We start from the raw sequence: 21,820 nt of genomic DNA on the forward strand, positions 1-21,820 counted from the left end.
TTTCCATGTAGCTTTTGAATTGTTTCCATAAATGCAGTAGAAACTGTACTGGCTTTAATTGGATGTGATAATGCACAAAAGTGTGCATACTTGGTAAGTCTGTCAACTACCACCATGATGACACTCTTTCCCTAAGACTTGGGTAAACCTGTGATAAAATCCATTGATACCTCCTCCCAACGTTGGCTTGGAATGGATAAAGGTTGTAATAGACCCGGTGTCTTAATTGTTTCAACTTTATTTTGTTGGAAAACCAAACATTCTGCCACAAACTTTTGAATATCTGATTTAAGGCCATCCCAAAAAAATTCCTTCTTAACCCTGTGGTAAGTTTTTAAAAATCCTGAGTGCCCTCCTAAGGGAGAAGTGTGCAATTCCATAAGAATCTTTTGTTTTAGCTGGGAATTCTTACAGAGGTATAAGCGATCTTTGTACCATAACGAATCATTTTTCCAGCTAAATGTATTAGACGTACTGGAATCTTGTTGTAGCTTTCGAATAAGTGCCCACACTTCTTCGTCATTCTTCCATTCCTCCCTTGCTTCATTTATCCAATCTGGTTGGATGATAGAAATAGCACACAACAATGCTTCCACATCCTCATCCTTCCTTGAGAGTGCATCTGCCACCACATTTTGCTTCCCTTTTTTGTAGATGATTTCAAAGTCATAACCCAACATCTTTGTGACCCACTTTTGTTGCTCTTTAGAGGATAATCTTTGTTCTAAAAAGTATTTAAGGCTATCATGATCCGTTTTTACCTTGAAGTGTCTTCCCATTAGGTAGGGTCGCCATTTCTTAAGTGCATGGAGTATTGCCAACATTTCCTTCTCATAAATAGCTTTGCTTAGAAACTTTCCCTTGATTGGACGACTTTCAAAAGCAATGGGTCTTTCATCTTGCATTAGAACAACACCAATTCCATTTCCTGAAGCATCACATTCCACAATAAAGGTTTTTGTGAAGTCCGGTGTAGCTAAGACCGGTGCTTGGCACATTGCCTCTTTAAGATGTTCAAAGGCCTTTGTTGCTTCCGGAGTCCATGAAAATGCATCTTTCTTCAATAATGTTGTTAGAGGTGCTGCTATTCTCCCATAATTCTTAACAAACTTGCGATAATACCCTGTCAACCCAAGAAATCCGCGCAAATGCTTTATGGATGTGGGGATTTTCCATTCCTTAATGGCTTTAATTTTGGTAGGGTCTACCTTAACTCCTTCATGAGATACAATATGACCCAAATATTCCACCTCCTGGACTCCAAAGAAACATTTGGATCTTTTGGCATATAATTGTTTCTCCTCCAATAGTTGTAGCACCCTGTCAACATGTTCAACATGATCCTTCCAAGAATTGCTGTAGATAGTATATCATCAAAAAATACTAACACAAATTTTCTAAGGAATGGTTTGAAAATTGAATTCATCAAACCTTGAAATGTTGAAGGTGCATTGGTAAGGCCAAAAGGCATGACCAAAAATTCATAATGACCCTCATGAGTTCTAAATGCCGTTTTCGGAATGTCTTCAATCTTCATTCTGATTTGATGATATCCTGAACGAAGATCCAACTTGGTGAAGTAAATTGATCCATGCAATTCATCCAGTAATTCATCAATGACAGGAATGGGGAACTTATCTTTAATAGTGAGCTTGTTGAGCTCCCTATAATCTGGACACATGCGCCATGATCCATCCTTCTTGTGCACCAATACTACTGGAGCAGAGAAAGAACTTTGACTCGGTTGAATTATACCAGCCTCTAGCATTTCTGCAACCATACGTTCAATTTCACTTTTTTGGACATAGGGATATCTGTACGGCCTGATGTTTGGAGGAACACTTCCTGGAATCAGATGAATAGCATGATCATGATCACGCATAGGTGGGAGACCTTTGGGAGTCTCAAATACCTTGGAATGATTGTCCAGGACTTTTTGGAGATCTGGAGAAATAGATGATTCTAATGTGGAAACATCTAGCGAACATAATTGTGCAATTACACCCTTTGCTCCTTTTTTAGAAGCTTTGTCATACCATTAGAGCTGATTATCTTTCCTGGTTTCCCTGCAATACCCCTTAATTCAACTTCCTTTCCTTCCGTAGAAAATTTGATGAAAAGTTCTTGAAAATTAAAAGCTATTGTACCCAAGGATTGTAGCCATTGGACTCCTAGTACAACATCAGCACCTCCCATTGGAATGGAAAGCATTGGGCTAGTCAATACATATTCTCCCATGGATAGCTTGATATTATGGCACTTTCCAGAGCAATTTATTGTTCCTCCATTTGCAATCATCACTTGACACTCTGGTGCTGGATATAGGAAGCAATTCAATTCTTTTGCTACCCTACAATGAATAAAATTGTGGGTGCTTCCTGAATCAATCAACACTATCACCTTTTTCTTCTTGATTTGTCCTTCTATCTTGATGGTTTGAGGAGTGGTAATTCCTGCCAATGCATTACAAGATATGGTCGGATTTATTTGTTCTTCATCTAGGCTTTGTTCCTGAAGTATATCCTCTTCTTTTGACCTTTCTTGCTCCTTTTCTTCTTCCTCTTCACAATCTATGTAGAATAATTTCTTCTCAGCACACTTATGACCTTTAGTGTATTTGCTATCACAACTATAACAAAGCCCTTTTGCTCTTTTTTCTTCCAATTGTTGTGGTGTCAACCTTATAGGTTGTGGAAGACTAGGGGCAACTGCACTTCCGTCTTTATAGTTGTGAGTGGTATGCTTCCTGGTTGCCATAATTTTGCTTTCCATTTTTCTTGCTAACCTGAATGCCTTCTCTAATGAATCAGGTTCCCAAAGTCAAACATCATGTTGGATATTATCTTTTAAAGACCCTATGAACACATCAATCCTATGCTGCTCTGGAATATCTTTTACCCTTATGTTCAATTTTTGGAACTCCTCAATGTGCTCCATTATTGAACCCTTTTGTTTGAGACTTATCAATTGGCTAAAAAAAGTGTTGCTTTTTGTATCCTCATAATGTGCTATCAATTCTTCCGTAAAAATTGCCCAAGTGATAAATTGTTTACGAGAGCAAAGCCATTGATACCATACAAACTGATTTGGTTCCAAATATAAAGTTGCCATACGTACCTTTTGTGTGTTTTGCACATTATTGAGATCGAAGAACTGCTCCATCTGTAATATCCATGTGGCGGGATCCTTGCCATCAAACTTCCTCATATCGATTTTTGGAATATGGTGGGTCTTCGATCCAACATTAGAGTCTATGGAATCATGATTAACATTTCTTTTGTTCACATCATGAGTTTCCTTTACAACCTTTTCACCATTAGTAAGTATTTCTTGTAGAAAATTTGTCAAATCTGTCTTCAAATCTATCCTCAAATCTGTCTTCAGATCATCCATCTTAGCTTCCATGCCCTTTATCTTAGATTCCACGCCATTTATCTTAGCATCTGTTAGCTTTTGTGAGCGTGACATTTGTTGCACTTGTTCTTGTAATTTTGATATATCATGTAGCATTTCTTCCTCTTCTTCATGAGTCATGCTAGAGCTTTCAGGTTCCTTACTAGGTGTTTGCATTTTCTTTCCTCGGGGCATCAGTTACCGATAATAATGCTTTACTATGCCCTTTGAATTCCTTCAAACCAAGCTTATGCAAAATTAAAAAAAAAACTACACACCTTTTTTTACTTTGTAGAAGCCTGATATTGAATCTGATGTATCTCTGTAATTTTGAATCATCCAGTTCTGAAATTGTGACCTGTATTAGCCTTCTATGTCCTCTTTCCAATGCCACTAGTCTGATCCAAATTGGATTCTCCAAGAAAGAGTTATGCAGAATCTCCCGCAGTGACCTGATTATAGACTAGTTCAGTAGAGTGAACTTGTATGAAGTGCCACGTGTCACTGTTTCAACCTTTGACTCTGAAAAATATATAAAAGAAAACTACAGTCCGTCCTCTTTCTGTACCTTCTTACGAAATTTCAATCCGATGCTCAGAAAGAAAGTTATGACGATTTTCCCCAGGTCACCTGTTTTGAGTGTAATTCAGGAGTCTGCAAAAAGACCAACTTCCTCAGATCATAACTCCGAAAATATCCGCAAAAAGCTCTGAAATTCGGACCCAAGGTTCAGCGTGATTTCTTATCAAATGGGTTTTTTTTGCGACTTCTGAAACGTCACAGAAAAAAAGTTATAGCGAAAATTCCACGATGACCTGTTTGGAGCAGCGAAACCCTAGAATCCAAAGCTCTAATACCAAATGTTATGGAACCAGCTCAAGAAAAGATAGAAAAGATAGATCAATGCCTTAGAATTCAGCCTCTTTGAGGGGGAAACCTCCTTTACATTACATAAATGAACAATTCTTGGATGATACAAATGACAAAACCTCCTTTCTATATATAGGAGTCTAAGGAGTCACAATATAATCCAGCCGACCTAACAATAATGATATAAAGCCACAAAAATAACAATAGAGGGATTCTATGGGCACATTAATAACAATATGGGGGCAATGGGGGCACAACAATATAAATAAGGGGTATAACTACAATAGTAATGGGGTAATCACTAGTATTATAGGGACCCAACACATCACCTCTAGTATGCTGCTCTCTAGAGTGCGACCCATGTCCTTTCCCAACTACATTAAACTTCATGTAAGGAACCACATTTTCTTTCTCACTTGCATCTTGAGGTCTTCCCCTCTTTGGTGTCCATTTCCAAATTTCCTTTAACTTTCTCATTTCCCTTCAAGTCACACTTAGGCTCAAATTTGCACTTTGACTTCAAATAACAATGCTTTAACTTCTAAATGGCCTCTTCCAACGATCTAGGCTCATCAAACTCAATCTAGTCTCTATATGATGTTGACAATCCACTGATGAATCTTTGAATCTTAGCCTTCTCATCCTTGAGATAAGGCACATACCTCAATAACGTCAAGAATATACTAATATACTCATCATCTCTCATAGAGCCCATCTGCAGCTCATAAAAAGTAGCTCTATCATCATATTACTTGTATCATAAGTACTTCTTATTGAAGAGTCTCTCGAAATCATCTCAAATCAAGTCTTCCTCGAGAATGACCTGGACATTCTTTACATCTTCCCACCATATATCTGGTTTCCCTTTAAGATTGAACTGGCTATCTTGGATTTCATGTTCTTTGAGTAGCTATGCAATTCAAATAATTTCTTCATCCCAAGCAACCATGCCTCTGCATCTTCCGACTTCTTCATTTCTCCATAAAATGTCAGAGGCTTCAATTTCTTGAATTCCTTAGGAAAATATTCCCTCCTCCTATAAGGATGATGACGACGATGACTGTGATGATGTCTCCTCGATGAGGAAATAGAATGATGCCTATACATACCAGTCTTCCTGTCAGGTGTATCCAATGATATGCCACCTCTAACTGTGTCCCCTCTATCCTATCTGTGTCTGCACTGAGATCTGCTACCATAGGCTCCATTATTTTTCTCTTCCTGTTCTTGACTGATCCTCATCTGTCCCTATTTCTGCAACTCTAAAAAGCTCTGAAGAATCCCTGCATTGACTTCTACCTACTTCTCCTGAGCCGTTTCAAGTATTTCCTTAGCCTCAACCAACCTGTCATTATCTACTTTGCAACTTTTGGTCTCTTCCCTCAAGCTCCTTAATGTATCTTCTATACCAGGAGAATAATCTTCTCCTTGTTTCCCAACTAATCTGTAGCAAGAGTCACAGGGACTCTAGTCTATCATTTTTCTCGTCATATTTGATTCTCTTGCTCCTACAAGTGTATCATGTCAGATAAACCAAATAGATACCAAAATCAAATCCATAGCTCATTGATGTTTGAGGGAGGGTTATCTCTTTTGCAAGATTAGTCCACATTAGCATGCACATGTATAACCATATGCATATCCATTAATAACATAACAACATCATGCATGACCATGCCAATTGTATTCCATGACCCCATGCATGACAACCATAACCTTGACAAATCCGAATTTACCCAAAGATGGCGCAACCCGCTATGATACCACCCTGTAACACCAATCAAATCATTCAATCTGTTCCAATATTTTTTTTGAGACCAAATTAAACAATAAAATACGAAAAAAAAGTCAAAGCCAAATACCATGGGAAATTATGACAGTATAACATGTGGTTTACTTTTTCTAAACTCAAGTCTACAGACGTAGTTTAAATACAATCACTAAAATAGCAGATCAAGGATTCTATCTCGCTTTGGATCTCAAGAGGACTAGGTTGAAGCACATTCCATACTATTGATTGGGCTTACTATAACCTTATATCATAACAATGGTTCCAACTTAGAGAAACCAACTAGAGAGGGAATTGTCCTTGGAGTACCTTTCAGGAAGGTTTTGCAACAAGGATGTCATGGTCCCTATGTTCTTGCTAGGAATTTTCGTGTTATAAAATGAAGTCCATATGTCATAAAGCTTATAAGGTAGTGGAAAGTTTGAAAAAGATGAATTTCGAGGGATAGTCATGAAAACATTTAATGCTAGTAAACTAATCCTAGCATTAATTCATTTGTCATTTGTGATTTTTTTTAATGAAATGTAAGTTATAACATAACATATATGGGTTGAATAATTGGATATATACCTCGGGAAGAGGAAAATTAAGTTCTCAAACTTAAACATAGGGTAAAATGTGAAATACAACATATGGTTTCCACAAAACTTTGGTTTAAAACAATGATATATCATCTTTTTTTAACCTAACTAATTTAAAAGCAAGAATTTATTGCCACAGTCCCTTGTTTACGGTTCTAGAAATCTGTCAACCAAGGGGGTCTCATTGATGTGAAGTCCCAATTAGATCTCACATTGTTTGTGTTGGAAATGTATTCAGTATTTGGGGGGGGGGGGGGGGGGTGAATCACTAGTGAAGGTGTATATTTACTTTTAAAATCTTGTTCAAATAATGTAACACAATCTTCATTCACCCATCAGTAGATTTAATCATATGGTAAAACATATGAGAACCATGAGAAATAACAAAGGAAACATGCACAAGAAGACACACGATTTTTCTGGTGGAAAACCCTTCCTCCAGCAAATACAACCCTGCTGCTGTTGCACTACTCAAATAATTATATTAATCGTCAACAAGTTTAGTTACATAGAATATAAATGGCTACTATGAGAGAGAACTATGATCCTCATCTACGACTCTATAGAAACCAATATTATCAATAAGCATTGCCAAACACCCATTGGACTTATGAAGAAATTTGTTCTCTATACTGTCTTCACCGGAGCACCCACCCCACTCTTCTATCTAACCCTCATTTCACAATATTTTAGACTGGAGTCGATCTAAATCGCTCAATTAGAACAACACAACAACCTCTAGAAATATAGGCTCAAAACAATATAATGATCTCATTGAAACAAATATGCACAAATCACACAATCACTGCAACAATCCAATCATCCATATATGCAACAAACATAAATGATAATATGCTGGAAACATGATAACCAAGTATGAAGGAAATGATCTACAATCCTTCCTGCTCTTTTACCATACTATTGCATAAGATCTAGGTTGAAACAAAGTTCTACTGCCATCTTCAATCACTATGATCTACTAAAGATATTTTGCGTAAATTCCTGCACAGTTTTCACACACCACTCTTCACTCACACACTCTCCAAGCTCACACAACCATCACACTTTCTTCTCAAGTGAAACAAACAAATAGACTCATGGTCTCCATCTATTTGTAATCTTCTGAAATGGTTAAAACAATTAATTCCAATACTGTAGTGGAGCTATGTTCATATATTGGAAGTGATTTTTTTCATTACTTCTTGACTAAATCACGTCAATAACTTCATTTACAAATGAATATTCTCTTTTAATCATATTCTAGAAGCACACTAATCTTTTTCGAACCTTTACATGATGAGTCTCGAAAAAGACAAGTCGGAAAAACAAATAAGCACTTAGTGAAAAGCCTCAGTCGCTCCCACAACTCAGCCTCCTTGTGACTGGAATTCTTCAGTCATTCCCATATGCCTGCATGCTAGCTACTAGATCTTTCAACCACTCGCACAGGCTTGGTTCCATGCGACTGTGGCAGAGGATGGAAGAAAACTCAATTATATCACCTCAAAAACTGACCAAAATTGATCCACTACCTAAAAACCTTCTATAAGACCTCAAGAAGCCCTTATAGCCTCTGCAACACTCCAACGATCTAGTCTAGCAACTCAATCATCAAAATTCAAACTAGGTTGACTTGGATGCCATCCATCATTTGTTCCAACACTCAAGTCATAAAACTTCACCACAACTACTCTAACATCTACAACCATCAATGGTAGACCCTGCAACTGATCATACAAGCTCAACCATCTATACACATTCCTAGTACCATAATTATGACTTGACAGTCTCCAGTATTATCAACTAGGTGTACTAGCTCCACAACCTGCTAATACATCCACACACCAACCAACAACCTGCACTAACATTTGCAACCATCAAACTAAGGTCTGCAACCAATACACAAGCCAAGTACCATCATACTAGCATAAGCCAAGTCTTGTATCAAACAACCATGTAGTAGCTAATCCCTACACACACACACACTAGATACCATAAACCAATACTGCAAGTCATCAATAAAATGCATATCATCTCTAGCACAGGTCTAGGTTGAAATCAATTCCAACCAACACCTCATCACAACATCAATGCCAACAATCTCCCCCTTTGGAATTGATGTCAACCCCAGCTGGATCAACCAAAACAACCTCATTCACCCCCCCTTTAACATCAATGGCAAAGGGTTTAGATCATCCAAGGGTAGATGAATATACACTACTCCCGCTGGACGCTAGTTGTGTCTAAGAAATAAAAACAACTATAATGATCAACATAGTGTAGACAACAACATACCATAACCAATAAAAATAACAACACATCATATACATCAGCAAGGTCAAATCATAATGCATCAATAGACAACAACATACCATAACCAATAAAAATAACAACACATCATATACATCAGCAAGGTCAAATCATAATGCATCAATAGACAACAACACTCCTCATGGAAGCATGACATCAAACAATAACAATAATGGTTCTCTCGCTCGCTGAAGCAACAATAGAAAAATCTCCATGAACACCACTCTCAACCAGCAACAACACCCAACTCAATAACAACATGAGAAACATCAACAAATACCTTAAGTAGCAACACTCTGTAATGGATATGACCTGCAATTATATTAAAAATGCAAAATATGCCCAAGAAATATGAAGATCGATCAAGGAATCAAAATGCTTCTTTATTAATATCAAAACCCTTGAGGTAGGGAAACACTATACAACTACTCCTTAAGGAAGGAGAACACTCCACAAGCCATATTCTTTTCAATACAACAATACTTGACATGTCTCAATGGAGAGTCTCTAGCTTCTATATAGGATTCATACATACCATACCATGGGTCTCTCAATACCATACATGCATTACAATGGACTTATCACATTATTTCCTAACTACTTGTGGCCCCTTACATAATGTAGTTTAACCACTTTATTTATTAAATATGTCCCATTATATTATTACATCGCATTATTACATTATTCCCTTGGGTACCTCCCTTTGCACCCCATATTATCCCCCCTAGGTATACTACATTCCACGCTCCTTAAACATGTTACGTTCCTCAAACACGAGAAGAAATTAAATAATAAGATTTACTGAAAAGAGTGGTCCACTAGTACCATGCACATGCATCTAGCCATCCCATAGAAAGGTGAACACTCAATCTAGCTGGTGCCTTGCTCGCTTGAGATGGAAGGTGTTTTTGGTGGTTCCTCTGTGTCGATGTGCTATGGGTGGTTGGTTGCACCTCTCTATGTGTCATCCAGGGATTGTTGTCCTTGTTGCTAATTCTTTTCCACCTTACTAGTTGTTGCTTGGTTGGGTGGTGCAGGTGTTGATATTTTGAAGTTTTAACTGATGGTGTATCTTTCTTCAATTCACTACCTGATGGAGCCTGAGTGGTATCGGGTACCTGCTGTGGTGGTTGCATTTGTTGCTTATCTTCCATTATTACTTCCACCACTGAATCCTCATTGGATGTGTTAGTACTTGTAGAATTTTTTTCTTGGGCCTCCTTGAGATATACCTGTTTACTGATGGAAATATCCTATAATGTAATTTTCTTCTTTTTATACCAAAGCTTCAGGAATTTCTTCTGTGCATTAATATTGATAGTACCAACGGATTCCATCCAAGAGTATCCCAAAATAACATCCACATCATCCATATATGTAGCATAAAAATCAGAATGCAACAAATATTTATCCATAGAAATCTTCAAATCTTTATAAATTTGAACATCATCATCATCAACCTGTGTGTGCTCAATATGTTGGACTAGGACTTGCAATTTTTTTTCCAAATTAACATTGATAAAATTATGCTTGCAACTAAGATTGATAGACACAATGACCTTTTCTTTCGGAATACTTCCATGAACCTGTAATATGGAAAGGTTAGTAGAAAATGAGCCTTTATGGATCATGTTTTCATTCTTATTATCATAAGACCACTTGTTCAAAATGAGCTTTTCAATCTCTTCATTAGGAAGTGCCCCTATTTGATCATGGTTAAGTGATTTCCACCATATGGAAGCTTCATCCTTGAAATCATTCCATGGTCCTAATAACCAAGTTATTGGGTATTGTGACTTCCTAAATATTATGTATTATTCAATAGTAGGACCATCCTCTTTTCCTGTAAAATATAGCCTTCTAGAACCCATAAAAATAGAGTAAGGATTTTGAAGAAAATCGCCTACTTTAGTGAAAATTTAAAATGGGCATAACTCGGTCAATATAACTCAAAACACTTATTATAACTTTTTTTTAGAAATAAAATGGTCATTTTGCGTCCTCTGATGTGATTGGAATCATGTTCTAGGCATTTTGGGAATTCATATCATCGTTGCAACTTTCTGAAGGTCACAAAAATTTTCTGGAAAAAGAGCATATTTTAAATCAATGATATCTCCCTCACTCGAATTTTGATTCAATCGATGTTTTATTTTTTTGAATTTGGGTTATTTTTCAAAAGGATCTTAGATATGTGATTACTTTTCTGAAATTCTAGACAAAAAACTGCAAAATATTACTGGAGGGCTGCCGTTTACAAATTTCCGTCAGAAAATTTTCTGCAAAATCGTTGATTTTAAATCAACAATATCTCCCTCATTGAGAATTTGATTCATTTTTTTTTTTTTTAATTGGGTATTTTTTCACAAGGAATTCAGCTCTGTTAATTTTGTTTTGCAAATTTTGCACCAAAATTTTCAGATCTGATCTTCACGCTGGCTGCCCAAAAAATTCCTGCAAAAAAAAAAAATCTCCCCACTTTGCCCAAGAAAGAGCTCTGATACTACTTCTAATGGATATGACCTGCAATTATATTAAAATGAAAAATATGCACAATAAATATCAAGATCAATCCAATAATGGAAATTCTTCTTTATTGATATCAAAACCCTTGAAGTAGGGCAACACCATACAACCACTCCTTGAGGAAGGAGAATACTCCACAAGCCATATGCTTGTCAATACAACAATACTTGACATGTATCAATGGAGAATATCTAGCCTCTATATAGGATTCATACATACCATACCATGGGTCTCTCAATACCATACATCCATTACAATGCGCTTATCACATTATTCCCTAACTACTTGTGGTCTGTCACATAATGTACGTTAACCACTTTATTTATTAAATATTCCCCATTTTATTATTACATCACATTATTACTTTATTCCCTTGGGGACTTCCCACCTTACCCCATATTATCCCCCCAGTTAAACTATAAACTCTCTCTATCAACAACATATCATAATCATCAACAACATCTAACACATCATAAGCAACAATAACAACAACATCACTCAACTTAGCCGTAACAACCCTGGTTAAAAATCCATGTAAAAATAAATAATACCAAGGTTATGGGACACATATTGTATGTTGAATGGTGGGAAAATCATCCTAGTGGGTGTTCATTTGGTATGTTATGGCTAAGGAAATTGGCAAAGACAATGGCAAAGGATTTGGAAAGGCATGAGGCATTATTTGGCATTTTATTTATGAAAATAATGTAAATAATGAGAAAAGGAAGGTGAAATGTCACATGTTGCATGTAAGAAGGAAATTGAAGGAAAAAAATGGAAAATGAAGAAAATAGAGGCGTCATTAATAAAAAGGCTTCTTAGGATCAGTTGGCAAGTTTTTGCACAAATTTTGTCTGTTTAGTTTTGGAGCTCTCATTCTATTCTCTCTCTTTCTCATATTCTTGGACACTTAGAGTTTTATTGGAGCACTTTTGGAGGAGTGTGGAATACTTGGGATTTTGAGCAATAAGGAAAATGAAAATCAGGAAAGTGTAAGAGGACATCAGGATCAACAACTACAATGGATTTTTGTTGCAGGTACCGAGTTGCATGCATGATTTCCTTGCTAGTTTCGACATGCATGACACATGCATGTGGTTTCTTGTTTATGATTTGTCATTGGCATGGAGGATTTCCTATATTGACAATGATTTTGCCTAGCCTTTCCATTTCCTGGATAGCCATGGTGTTGTGGGTTTTACTTTTGTTTCTGGTTGGTTTTCTTGTGCCTTTGGCTGTGGGTTGAGTTACTAGTTCCTGGAAGCCTTGGTTGGACGAATGCTCTGGAAGTCCTGTAACAACTTGGGTTGAGTTATTAGTCTCGAAAGACTTGGTTGGAAAAATGCTCTAGAAGCCCTTTTTGGGTTGATTTACCAGTCTTGGAAGACCTTATTGGAGAAATGCTATGGAAGCCTGGTGATAGTTGTGGGTTGGTTTAGCAGTCCTGGAAGCCCCGGTTGGAACAAACACTCCAGAGCCCTAAATAACTTGGGTAGAGACCAATATGGTGATGATTAGTGATGTATGACCATCAGGTGGAATCACTGGTTGAGGATTGAGGTGTGTTAGGGATTTTATATATTGTTAGATTCCCTAAATTAAATTGTCAATTGGGGTTCGTAAACTTCTAGTTGAAATGCATTCTGGTTCAGATCCTATCAGTTCTAGTACGAAATTAAGTATGAAATGCTTAACTTCTATATCTAATAATCAAACTCAGAAAAGCTGAAGTGAAGAAACCTTTTTCACTGTAATCTAAATTATTATTAATGAGATCTATTTTCTAAGGAGACTCAAATTGCTATTCTATTTTTAAGTATGATTTATTTGACAAAAAACTCTTTCGAAGGTAAAGAAAACAACTATCACTCACCATGTTTCCAAATCAATTTAAAATTAATCCTATTCCAAATAACTTCATGATCTAATTCCCAGGGTACTATGCATCAAAGGAAGTGCATTGATAATTCAAACCACTCCCTATGTACTACTCAATTTAAAGCAACTCAATCATTCGAAAGACAGGACCTATAATTTCCTAATCTAAAAGTATTTTTAACTTATACACACACAATTGCAATGAAAAAAAATAATCCTAAGTAAAAAAACTCTAATGAAATCGAATAAACAACTAACTATCCATTCAAACATTGGTTATCTATGATTCAAATAAATTTCATACAAGAAACCAAAACAACTACGCAGGAAATGTCACAAAATTCTTTGAAATACACACAACTATACTAACAAACAATACATCGTTCCTAATTAATTTTGGGTACTTCTAAGTAGATCTCAAGATGCAGGATCTCACATCACAGGTGTATACATATATATGATGAAAGCATTGTCAGTTAAAAAAAAGAAACTTAATTCAAAACACAAACATTCATTCTCTTCAGAGATTCATTTTAAATTAAACTTCTCCCTTTTTTAACCATCCATGGAATGAAAAGTGTAAAAAGAGGATTGATCATGCAAAGGATATATTTGTAACAATATTCCACAGCTTGCAATAATTCAATAATAATCCACTTATTACCCATATCTATGAAAAAATAGGAAGAAACCTTGAGTAAGAAATAAAGTACTGAAATTTTGGAAACTAGAAATGGTTTTGAAATGAAATAAAATGCTATTGACTGAATCAAAATACGTCACCTACATTACAAATGTTACATGACTCTATTCCAAGTTCGGGTGGGCCCTTGCCACAACCTAGAGTGAGCCTAAGCCAATTCAATACTTTTCAAGTCAAGAGAACATAAACAATCAAATGAGCATAAAAGTTGAGACTATAATTATATTAAACTTTAATAAAACATTAGTTTAGGAGTACATAATTGAAAAGGTTGTGCCATAATCACTGTTATCCCCTCCTTCATCCTCATGATCTCTATCATTTGAGACCTTATTTATACATTAAAGTCATTGGGGAAAGATGAGATCCAATCCCTTTAACTCAAAAAACAAATTTACAGTTGTTGAATTTAAGCTTTTGTGATCCATATCAAGTTTAATGAGAAATATTTTGGCGGAAATCACATTGTAATATTTTTGTTGATGGGTTTCGAACCAACAAGTGTGGTTCATCGTCAGGACAAGTTGAAGAATCAGATCATGGCTACAGTTTAAATAGGGAGAGCAGATCTTCCAACAGCTATATTTGACTAGGAAATAGCTATATTGGACCGGGCAATTTGACTGAGAAACGGCTAAATTTGACTGGTCAACTCATCTGGACCGAGGGAGAGGAAAATTTATTAATGTTATTGTTGTATTCATTACCAACATTTGAATAAAAGTAAAGTTTGTAAAATAGTTTTTACTATTATAATTAAATAAATAAAAGGTTAGTAAACTAACATGGAGGTTTTTTTTTTTCCTACACGACCAAACATCACTCATTAATAACCTAAAAATAGCTAATATGGAATACTAATAAAAAACATTACATCAATAATATGTAAATATATGTAAATATATGCATTCTGAATTTAGTGTAAATATATAAATAAATAGTTAATAAGTTATTATGCAAGATAGTTTCTTTTATTATTAATATCATAGATAGAAATTGTAAGAAATAGACCTATAAAAAACAAAATCAAGGATATAATAAGGATTTATATATATATATTTACAAATTAGTTTCTTGTAAGAATAAACTCACAGAACCTTAACCTATTAAAATACCTATTGAAAAAAAAGAAAAAGAGATATATATAAATATATTTGGAGTGAGTGAAGGAAAATAGAGAGATAAGAAGGAAAAAAGGACAATGATCAAACAAGGCAAGCAGGGGAAAAACAAGGAAACCGGGCAGGGGGTGGGGGGGGAAGAGGGCTGGAAAAAACGAGGAAGCGGCTAGGAGGAGAGGGCAGGGATCCAACAACTACTAGTTCTCCAGCTGTCATCTCTATTGAGGTTTCTTGGCCTTTTTTTGATTTCTATGGCTTCCCTAAATGTCCGGTGATGGAAATGCGCCACCTTGGCAATAACACGGGTCTCCTTAATGGATACATGGTGCTTTGTCTTCTCCGCATGTTCAGCCAGGGCGGAAGGCCAAGTTCTCCTATGTTTTATGTCGGTTGAGTGCTCATTAACCCTTTGATTAGTAGAGCAACCCGTCTCACCAACATATGGGGTCCCACATGAACATGGAATAACATAGACATCTTTCATGTCCTTGGGGTCAATCGGGTCTTTAATCGACCTAAGGGAGCTACGGATGGTGTTAAGGGGTCTAAAGGTGGAGGGAACATTATGCTTCCTGAGAATTCTAGCAATCTTATCAGTCGTCCCCTGGATGTAAGAGAGATGAACCCCTGAGACTCGCTCTTTAGGGTCTCTCTTGACCACTGAATACTTGCTGGCTTTGAGGAAAGCTTTCTCACCGAGGTGCCTACTATAACCATTATTAGCAAAAACATTAAGGAGATGAGCTTTCTCTTTCTCTAGGCTCTTCCTTAGTGCACGAGTAGCTAGCGTGTTGAGAACACCTAACTTTTGAGCGGGGAAATGATGGGAACTAGCATGAAGATACTGCTCAGTATGAGTTTTTTTCCAAAACACTTGGTGGGAGATCGAACCATCACCATTCCTTGAAATGAGAACATCGAGGACGGGCAGGTGCCCATCAACTTCCTGCTCCATAGTGAACTTTATGGAGGAGGATTGATTATTGAGATGATTCTTCTTGGCCATGGGACTAGATGACATTCGTGTCATCCACAAATCTCTTCTAAAGCTTGGGAAGGAGCCGGGCAGAGGCCAAAGCCTTGGATTCAAGATCTTCCATAAAAATATTAGCAACAACTGGGGATAGGGGGGAGCCCATGGCAACATTAAGGACACTATAAGGCAAGATTGCGCTGTTGTCCTGAGGAAAGCTAAGCCCCTTAGAAGCAACATCAACGGGGATGAATTTGAGGCCCTCAAATCCCTAAACCACAATAAAGATATAGTGGTTCTGAAAGCCCATAAAGGAGGGGTTTCCGTCATCATTGACAAAGATGATTATCGACATAAGATGTTGGATCATCTTTGTAATAGTGGAAGCTACAAGAAGCTTTCCAAGAATCCCCTGAAAAAGATCTCAAGGGCAGTGGCTCTTACCATCAAGTCTTGTAACTCTGTGGCTTCCATTAGCCATAAGCTAATTGAGAGTAGCCCCATTACTCTAAGAATCTATGGGCTTCCAAAGATTCACAAAGAGGGGGGCCCCCTGAGGCCCATTGTCAATACCATTGGTGGTCCTACATACCTTCTGGAAAAATTCCTTGCCTTAAAGCTTAGACCCCTGGTTGGCCTCACGGAGTCTTTTGTCAAAGACTCTTCATCTTTTGTCAAAGAGCTTAAGGGCGTCAAGCTTGACCCTGGGGACATTCTTGTGAGTTTTGATGTGGTATCCCTTTACACTTGCATTCTTATAAAAGAGGCCATTGATGTCATCAACCGCCTCACGGACCCTGATACCGCTCATTTAGTAGAGATCTGTCTCACTTCAACTTTTTTTAGCTTTGAGGGTTAGTTATTTGAACAGACCAGTGGTGTTGCCATGGGCTCCCCCCTGTCCCCGGTTGTTGCTAATCGTTTTATGGAATATTTTGAATCCAAGAGCCTAGAGAAAGAGAAATCTCATCTCCTTAATGTTTTTGCTAATAATGGTTATAGTAGTCACCTCGGTGAGAAATATTTCCTCAAAGCCAGCAAGTATTCAGTGATCAAGAGAGACCCTAAAGAGCGAGCTCAGGGGTTCATCTCTCTTACATCCAGGGGACGACTGATAAGATTGCTAGAATTCTCAGGAAGCATAATGTTCCCTCCACCTTTAGACCCCTTAACACCATCCGTAGCTCCCTTAGATCGGTTAAAGACCCGGTTGACCCCAAGGACATGAAAGGTGTCTATGTTATTCCATGTTCATGTGGGACCCCATATGTTGGTGAGACGGGTCGCTCTATTAATCAAAGGATTAATGAGCACTCAGCCGACATAAAACATAGGAGAACCCGGTCTTCTGCCCTGGCTGAACATGCGGAGAAGACGAAGCACCATGTATGCATTGAGGAGACCCGTGTTATTGCCAAGGTGGCGCATTTCCATCACCGAAAATTTAGGGAAGCCATAGAAATCGAAAAAAGGCCAAGAAACCTCAATAGAGATGACGGCTGGAAAATTAGTAGTTGCTGGATCCCTGCCCTCTCCTCCTAGCCACTTCCCCGTTTTTTCCCTCCCTCTTCCCCCCCCCCCGTCCCCTGCCCGATTTCCTTGTTTTTCCCCTCCTTGCCTTGTTTGATCATTGTCCTTTTTTCCTTCTCGTCTCTCTATTTTCCTTCACTCCCTCCAGATATATTTATATATATCCTTTTTTTTAATAGGTTAAGGTTCTGTGAGTTTATTCTTACAAGAAACTAATTTGTATAATAACTAATTAACTATTTATTAATGATTTCAGGTTTTGATTTAGTACTCCAGATTAGTGTGTGTGTGTGTGTGTGTGTGTGTGTGTATATATATATAATATATATATATATATATATATATATTAATCCTTATTATATCCTTGATTTTGTTTTTATAGGTCAACTATCTTGCATAATAACTTATTAACTATTTATTTATATATTTACACTAAATTCAGAATGCATATATTTACATATTATTGATGTAATGTTTTTGATTAGTATTCCATATTAGCTATTTTTAGGTTATTAATGTGTGATGTTTGGTGGTGTAAAAAAAAAAACCTCCATGTTAATTTACTAACCTTTTATTTATTTAATTATAATAGTAACAATTGTTTTACAAACTTTACTTTTATTCAAATGTTGGTAATGAATACAACAATAACATTAATAACGTTTCCTCTCCCCCGGTCCAGTTGAGTTGACCAGTTGTTACACTAAAATTTGTCACCATGACTATTTGCAGTCAGTATGGTTCCGTCAATAGTCATACTGTCCTCCTTGGCAAGTCTTATACCTCTGCTCCTCATGTCAAACTCCAAGAAAGAGAGAAAAGTCCTTAAAGTCAATATAACTCTGGTTACGCAGTTTCTCTTACCCTTACCTGCGTGTACGCACCTCTTGTTCATAATACCTGCGTACTTGTATGCTCTGTCTGTAAAGGGGTGGGTGCGTACTCCTGTAAAGGTCAAAAGGCGCAAGTTTTACTCCAAAAAATTTACTTGTGGTCAATTCTAGAGCATTCTAGAAGATGGTTTGACGTGTATTGAGCGCCTCCAGATGGTTCATGTATCCCAATGAAAGAGGAACTTATCCCATCAAGAGGGGAGCTATCCCATTGAAAGAGGGGCTTATCCCATTGATGGTGGAACTGATTAACTTCCTCCAAAGCACTATAAATACAGGCATTGGGCCAGAGGGAGGGGAGGTTGAAAGTTGAACATTCCTAAGGGTAGATGCTGCTGAAATTAGGACTCCCTTTTAGAGCTTGAGAGGAGAGATTCCAATCCTTTCTTAGCTTCATTTGGAAGTGGGTGCGCTGATCAAAGTAAAGGAGAACTCTTGCTGGACCCTGGGAGGGACCTGCACAACACCAAGGCACTGGTTGTAATGGTTTCTTTTGTTTCCAATTAATACAATTAAGTTCATTTTTCTCAACAAGTTGTTATATATAATTTGTTTCATAAACTCCTTGGTCTTTATGATGAATATGTTTTATTATATGAGTTATTCAGGTGCTATGTAATCGTTTGCTTGTTAGTGAATGCAGGCTTCAAGGAGAAGGAGCTCATTTGGATCGAAGAGGCTTGGCTGCTGCAAACAAGCGTTGGACTAGAGGTAAGCCTTAAACACCTGGTTGCTTTTATTTTAAATGCATATTTAGGGAAAGATAGTGCTTGATTGTTTTGTTTGTCACTAGAAAGCCTTAGCTTCTAGGGAGGTCGGTTTTGTCCGCAAAATTGACTCTTTCCGCATGACAAAATGGCGACTCTGCTGGGGAATCCATGGATTTGATTGACTTCTCTTTTGATTGATACTTTGATTTGAGAAAAGTTGATTTCTTTCTAGTTTTTGACTGATTGACTGTGAATTTGGGTGGAATAGCTTAGGGTTGAGTTAGTTTTTATTTTTCTTGATTTTGAGAGCAGTACGCACCCTCTGTGTTAAGCACAGCGCGTACTAGTACGCACTTTTGCTTTGTACACAGAGCGTGGCTGCACCTGTGCAAACAGGCTGCCTACGTACCCTGTCAAAAACCTAGAAAATTTCCATTTTTCCTTTTTTACCTTTTAGATTTTGCTTATAGTTTGTTTTTGCTGCCCAGATCCATTGTTTACCTGTCAAAAGTTTTCATCTAAGCTTGTTTCATTAGCGTCAAGGGTTTTAGTGAAGTTCATAGAAGTTCTAGCCCTAGGTTTGATTTTTGAATTGGTCTTGTAGTGACTTTGGCTTTAGAAGTTGTAAAAACCTTGGATCTCCCTGGTCTTTTCAGTCTTCTTAGGAGTCGGACCTTTCGTAAAATCCACCTTTGTGAGAAACCTACCTTTGTGTTGTCTCTTTGCGGAATTTCGAGAAGGCTTGTCGGTTAAGCTATGAATTTCATTCTTAAGAAAAAGAACAAGAACTTTTTGTTTTTTGTTTTTGACTAGTTTATGATTCTGCATGAAATAGTCCTTGGTTGGATTGTAACTGAGTAAAACATCCTGGAATTATATTTTGCAGGCTTTTACCTCATTAGATTTGCTTTTAGGTAAATTTCTCTTAGATTTGCTTTCAAGTAGATTTCTTGATTTGATTTTCATAGATCTTAAAATTGATTTTTGTTAAGCAGGTTTACATGCTTTGTTAAAATAGGAAAAATACAAAATCTCTTTTGAGGAAAGTTTGCTTTAGTAGCGTTTGAAGTCTTTGAAAAGAGAAAGGAAGCTTTTGTGAAATAATTAGTGGTCATGTGTTGTGTGCTTTGGAAAAGATAAAGAGATTGTTTCTTTGATTTTCATTGCGAAGAAAGTTGTCTTTATAAATTTTGCATTCTCCAACTCTCTTAGCTAGGGAATTCATTGAAAAGGAAAGATTGTTTTGTTTCATCCTAGGTGCATCTTTTTAGTGGATTTGAGTCGAGTCTACACACCATCAATTTCATCTCCGCTACCTTTTGTCCTAAAGAAAAGCCATAAAAATTAACGCTTAAAGTAAAATCAACTTAGTAACTTTTTATTTACTAGGGCTCTGAAACACCAATATAGATCAGGCTAGTGTCTTGGAGTAGGAGAGTAGTTAACTCTCCAAGACAATAAAACCAAACAAGTAGCTTATCTTGTGGTAGGATAAATCCACCTGTTTCATTTGTACTATGGGAAAGCTCCTCTTAAAGGAGAAGCACGAGATCGTGTCCGAACCAGTGAGGGAATCAATCCTCCTTCATTGGGAACGACGCCAGATACGCACGTACTACAAACGGTAAACCTCGGATTAACCATTGTCGAGGAGCCTGGGGTCACTTGTCGGTAAACCTTGGATTATTTTCAAGGAGCCGACAAGGGGATTGAGCTTGTTACTCTGCCCTTGCGTGCTATCAGATCGTAGACTGTTCCCCCAGGTATATTTGTTGCTGTTGGTGACCTTAGTGACTATTATCTTTAGGATTCTTCCTAAGGTGACGGTGGAGGGAAGATCCCACTGTACCTGGAGCAGATGTCGGCTAGACTCACTTGGATTTTCTGGGGGGTTCACTTCACTCGAGACGGTTAAAGTGGAGGAACTTGGTCCAGTCTATTCATTAAGCAGGTTGCCGGGGTAACTGTTCCACCCGCCACTTCTGTACTGAATTCGGCGATGTTGGATTTCATCACCAACTAGTGTTTTCGGTCCGGAAGGTTACTGTTTGTGTGTGCTTTGACGCCCTAGATTCTTTAGGCGTGTGATTCGAATTTGTTTGGTTCTTTAGAGACTTTAGGCGGTTTGCTTTGAGATTTTACTTTGTTTGCGTGTGCAGTAGTTAAAAGTTTTTAGCTGTGGCTGAATTACCAAGACAGTCCCGTAGACTTCGGGGCCAGTCTCCTGAGGTTGTAACCGTGGCTGATTTGTTGAGGAAGTCCCGTAGACTTCGGGGCCAACCTCCTGAAGACGTCCCGGGCCATTACGAAGGTTTGAAAGTCCTCGTAACTCCTAGTGGCAGTAAAGTAGGGTCACCTGAAGAAGGAGAGTCTTCGTTGGTTGTTCATCCTGATTACCAAAGTCTAGAAACAGGTTATAATCCTGAAGCTGTTTCGGTTTCCGAGCTTGTTGGTAGTTTTTCATCTACTAGTGATATAGGCGAAGAACCCGAGATATCTGAACCTGTTACTCCAACATCGCGGTTAGTCTCTCCAACTTCTAG

Source organism: Pinus tabuliformis, chromosome 1_1 (assembly GCF_031772625.1).
Source record: "Pinus tabuliformis cultivar Carrire ecotype Pingquan chromosome 1_1, CPIR1, whole genome shotgun sequence".
NCBI lineage: Eukaryota > Viridiplantae > Streptophyta > Pinopsida > Pinales > Pinaceae > Pinus > Pinus tabuliformis.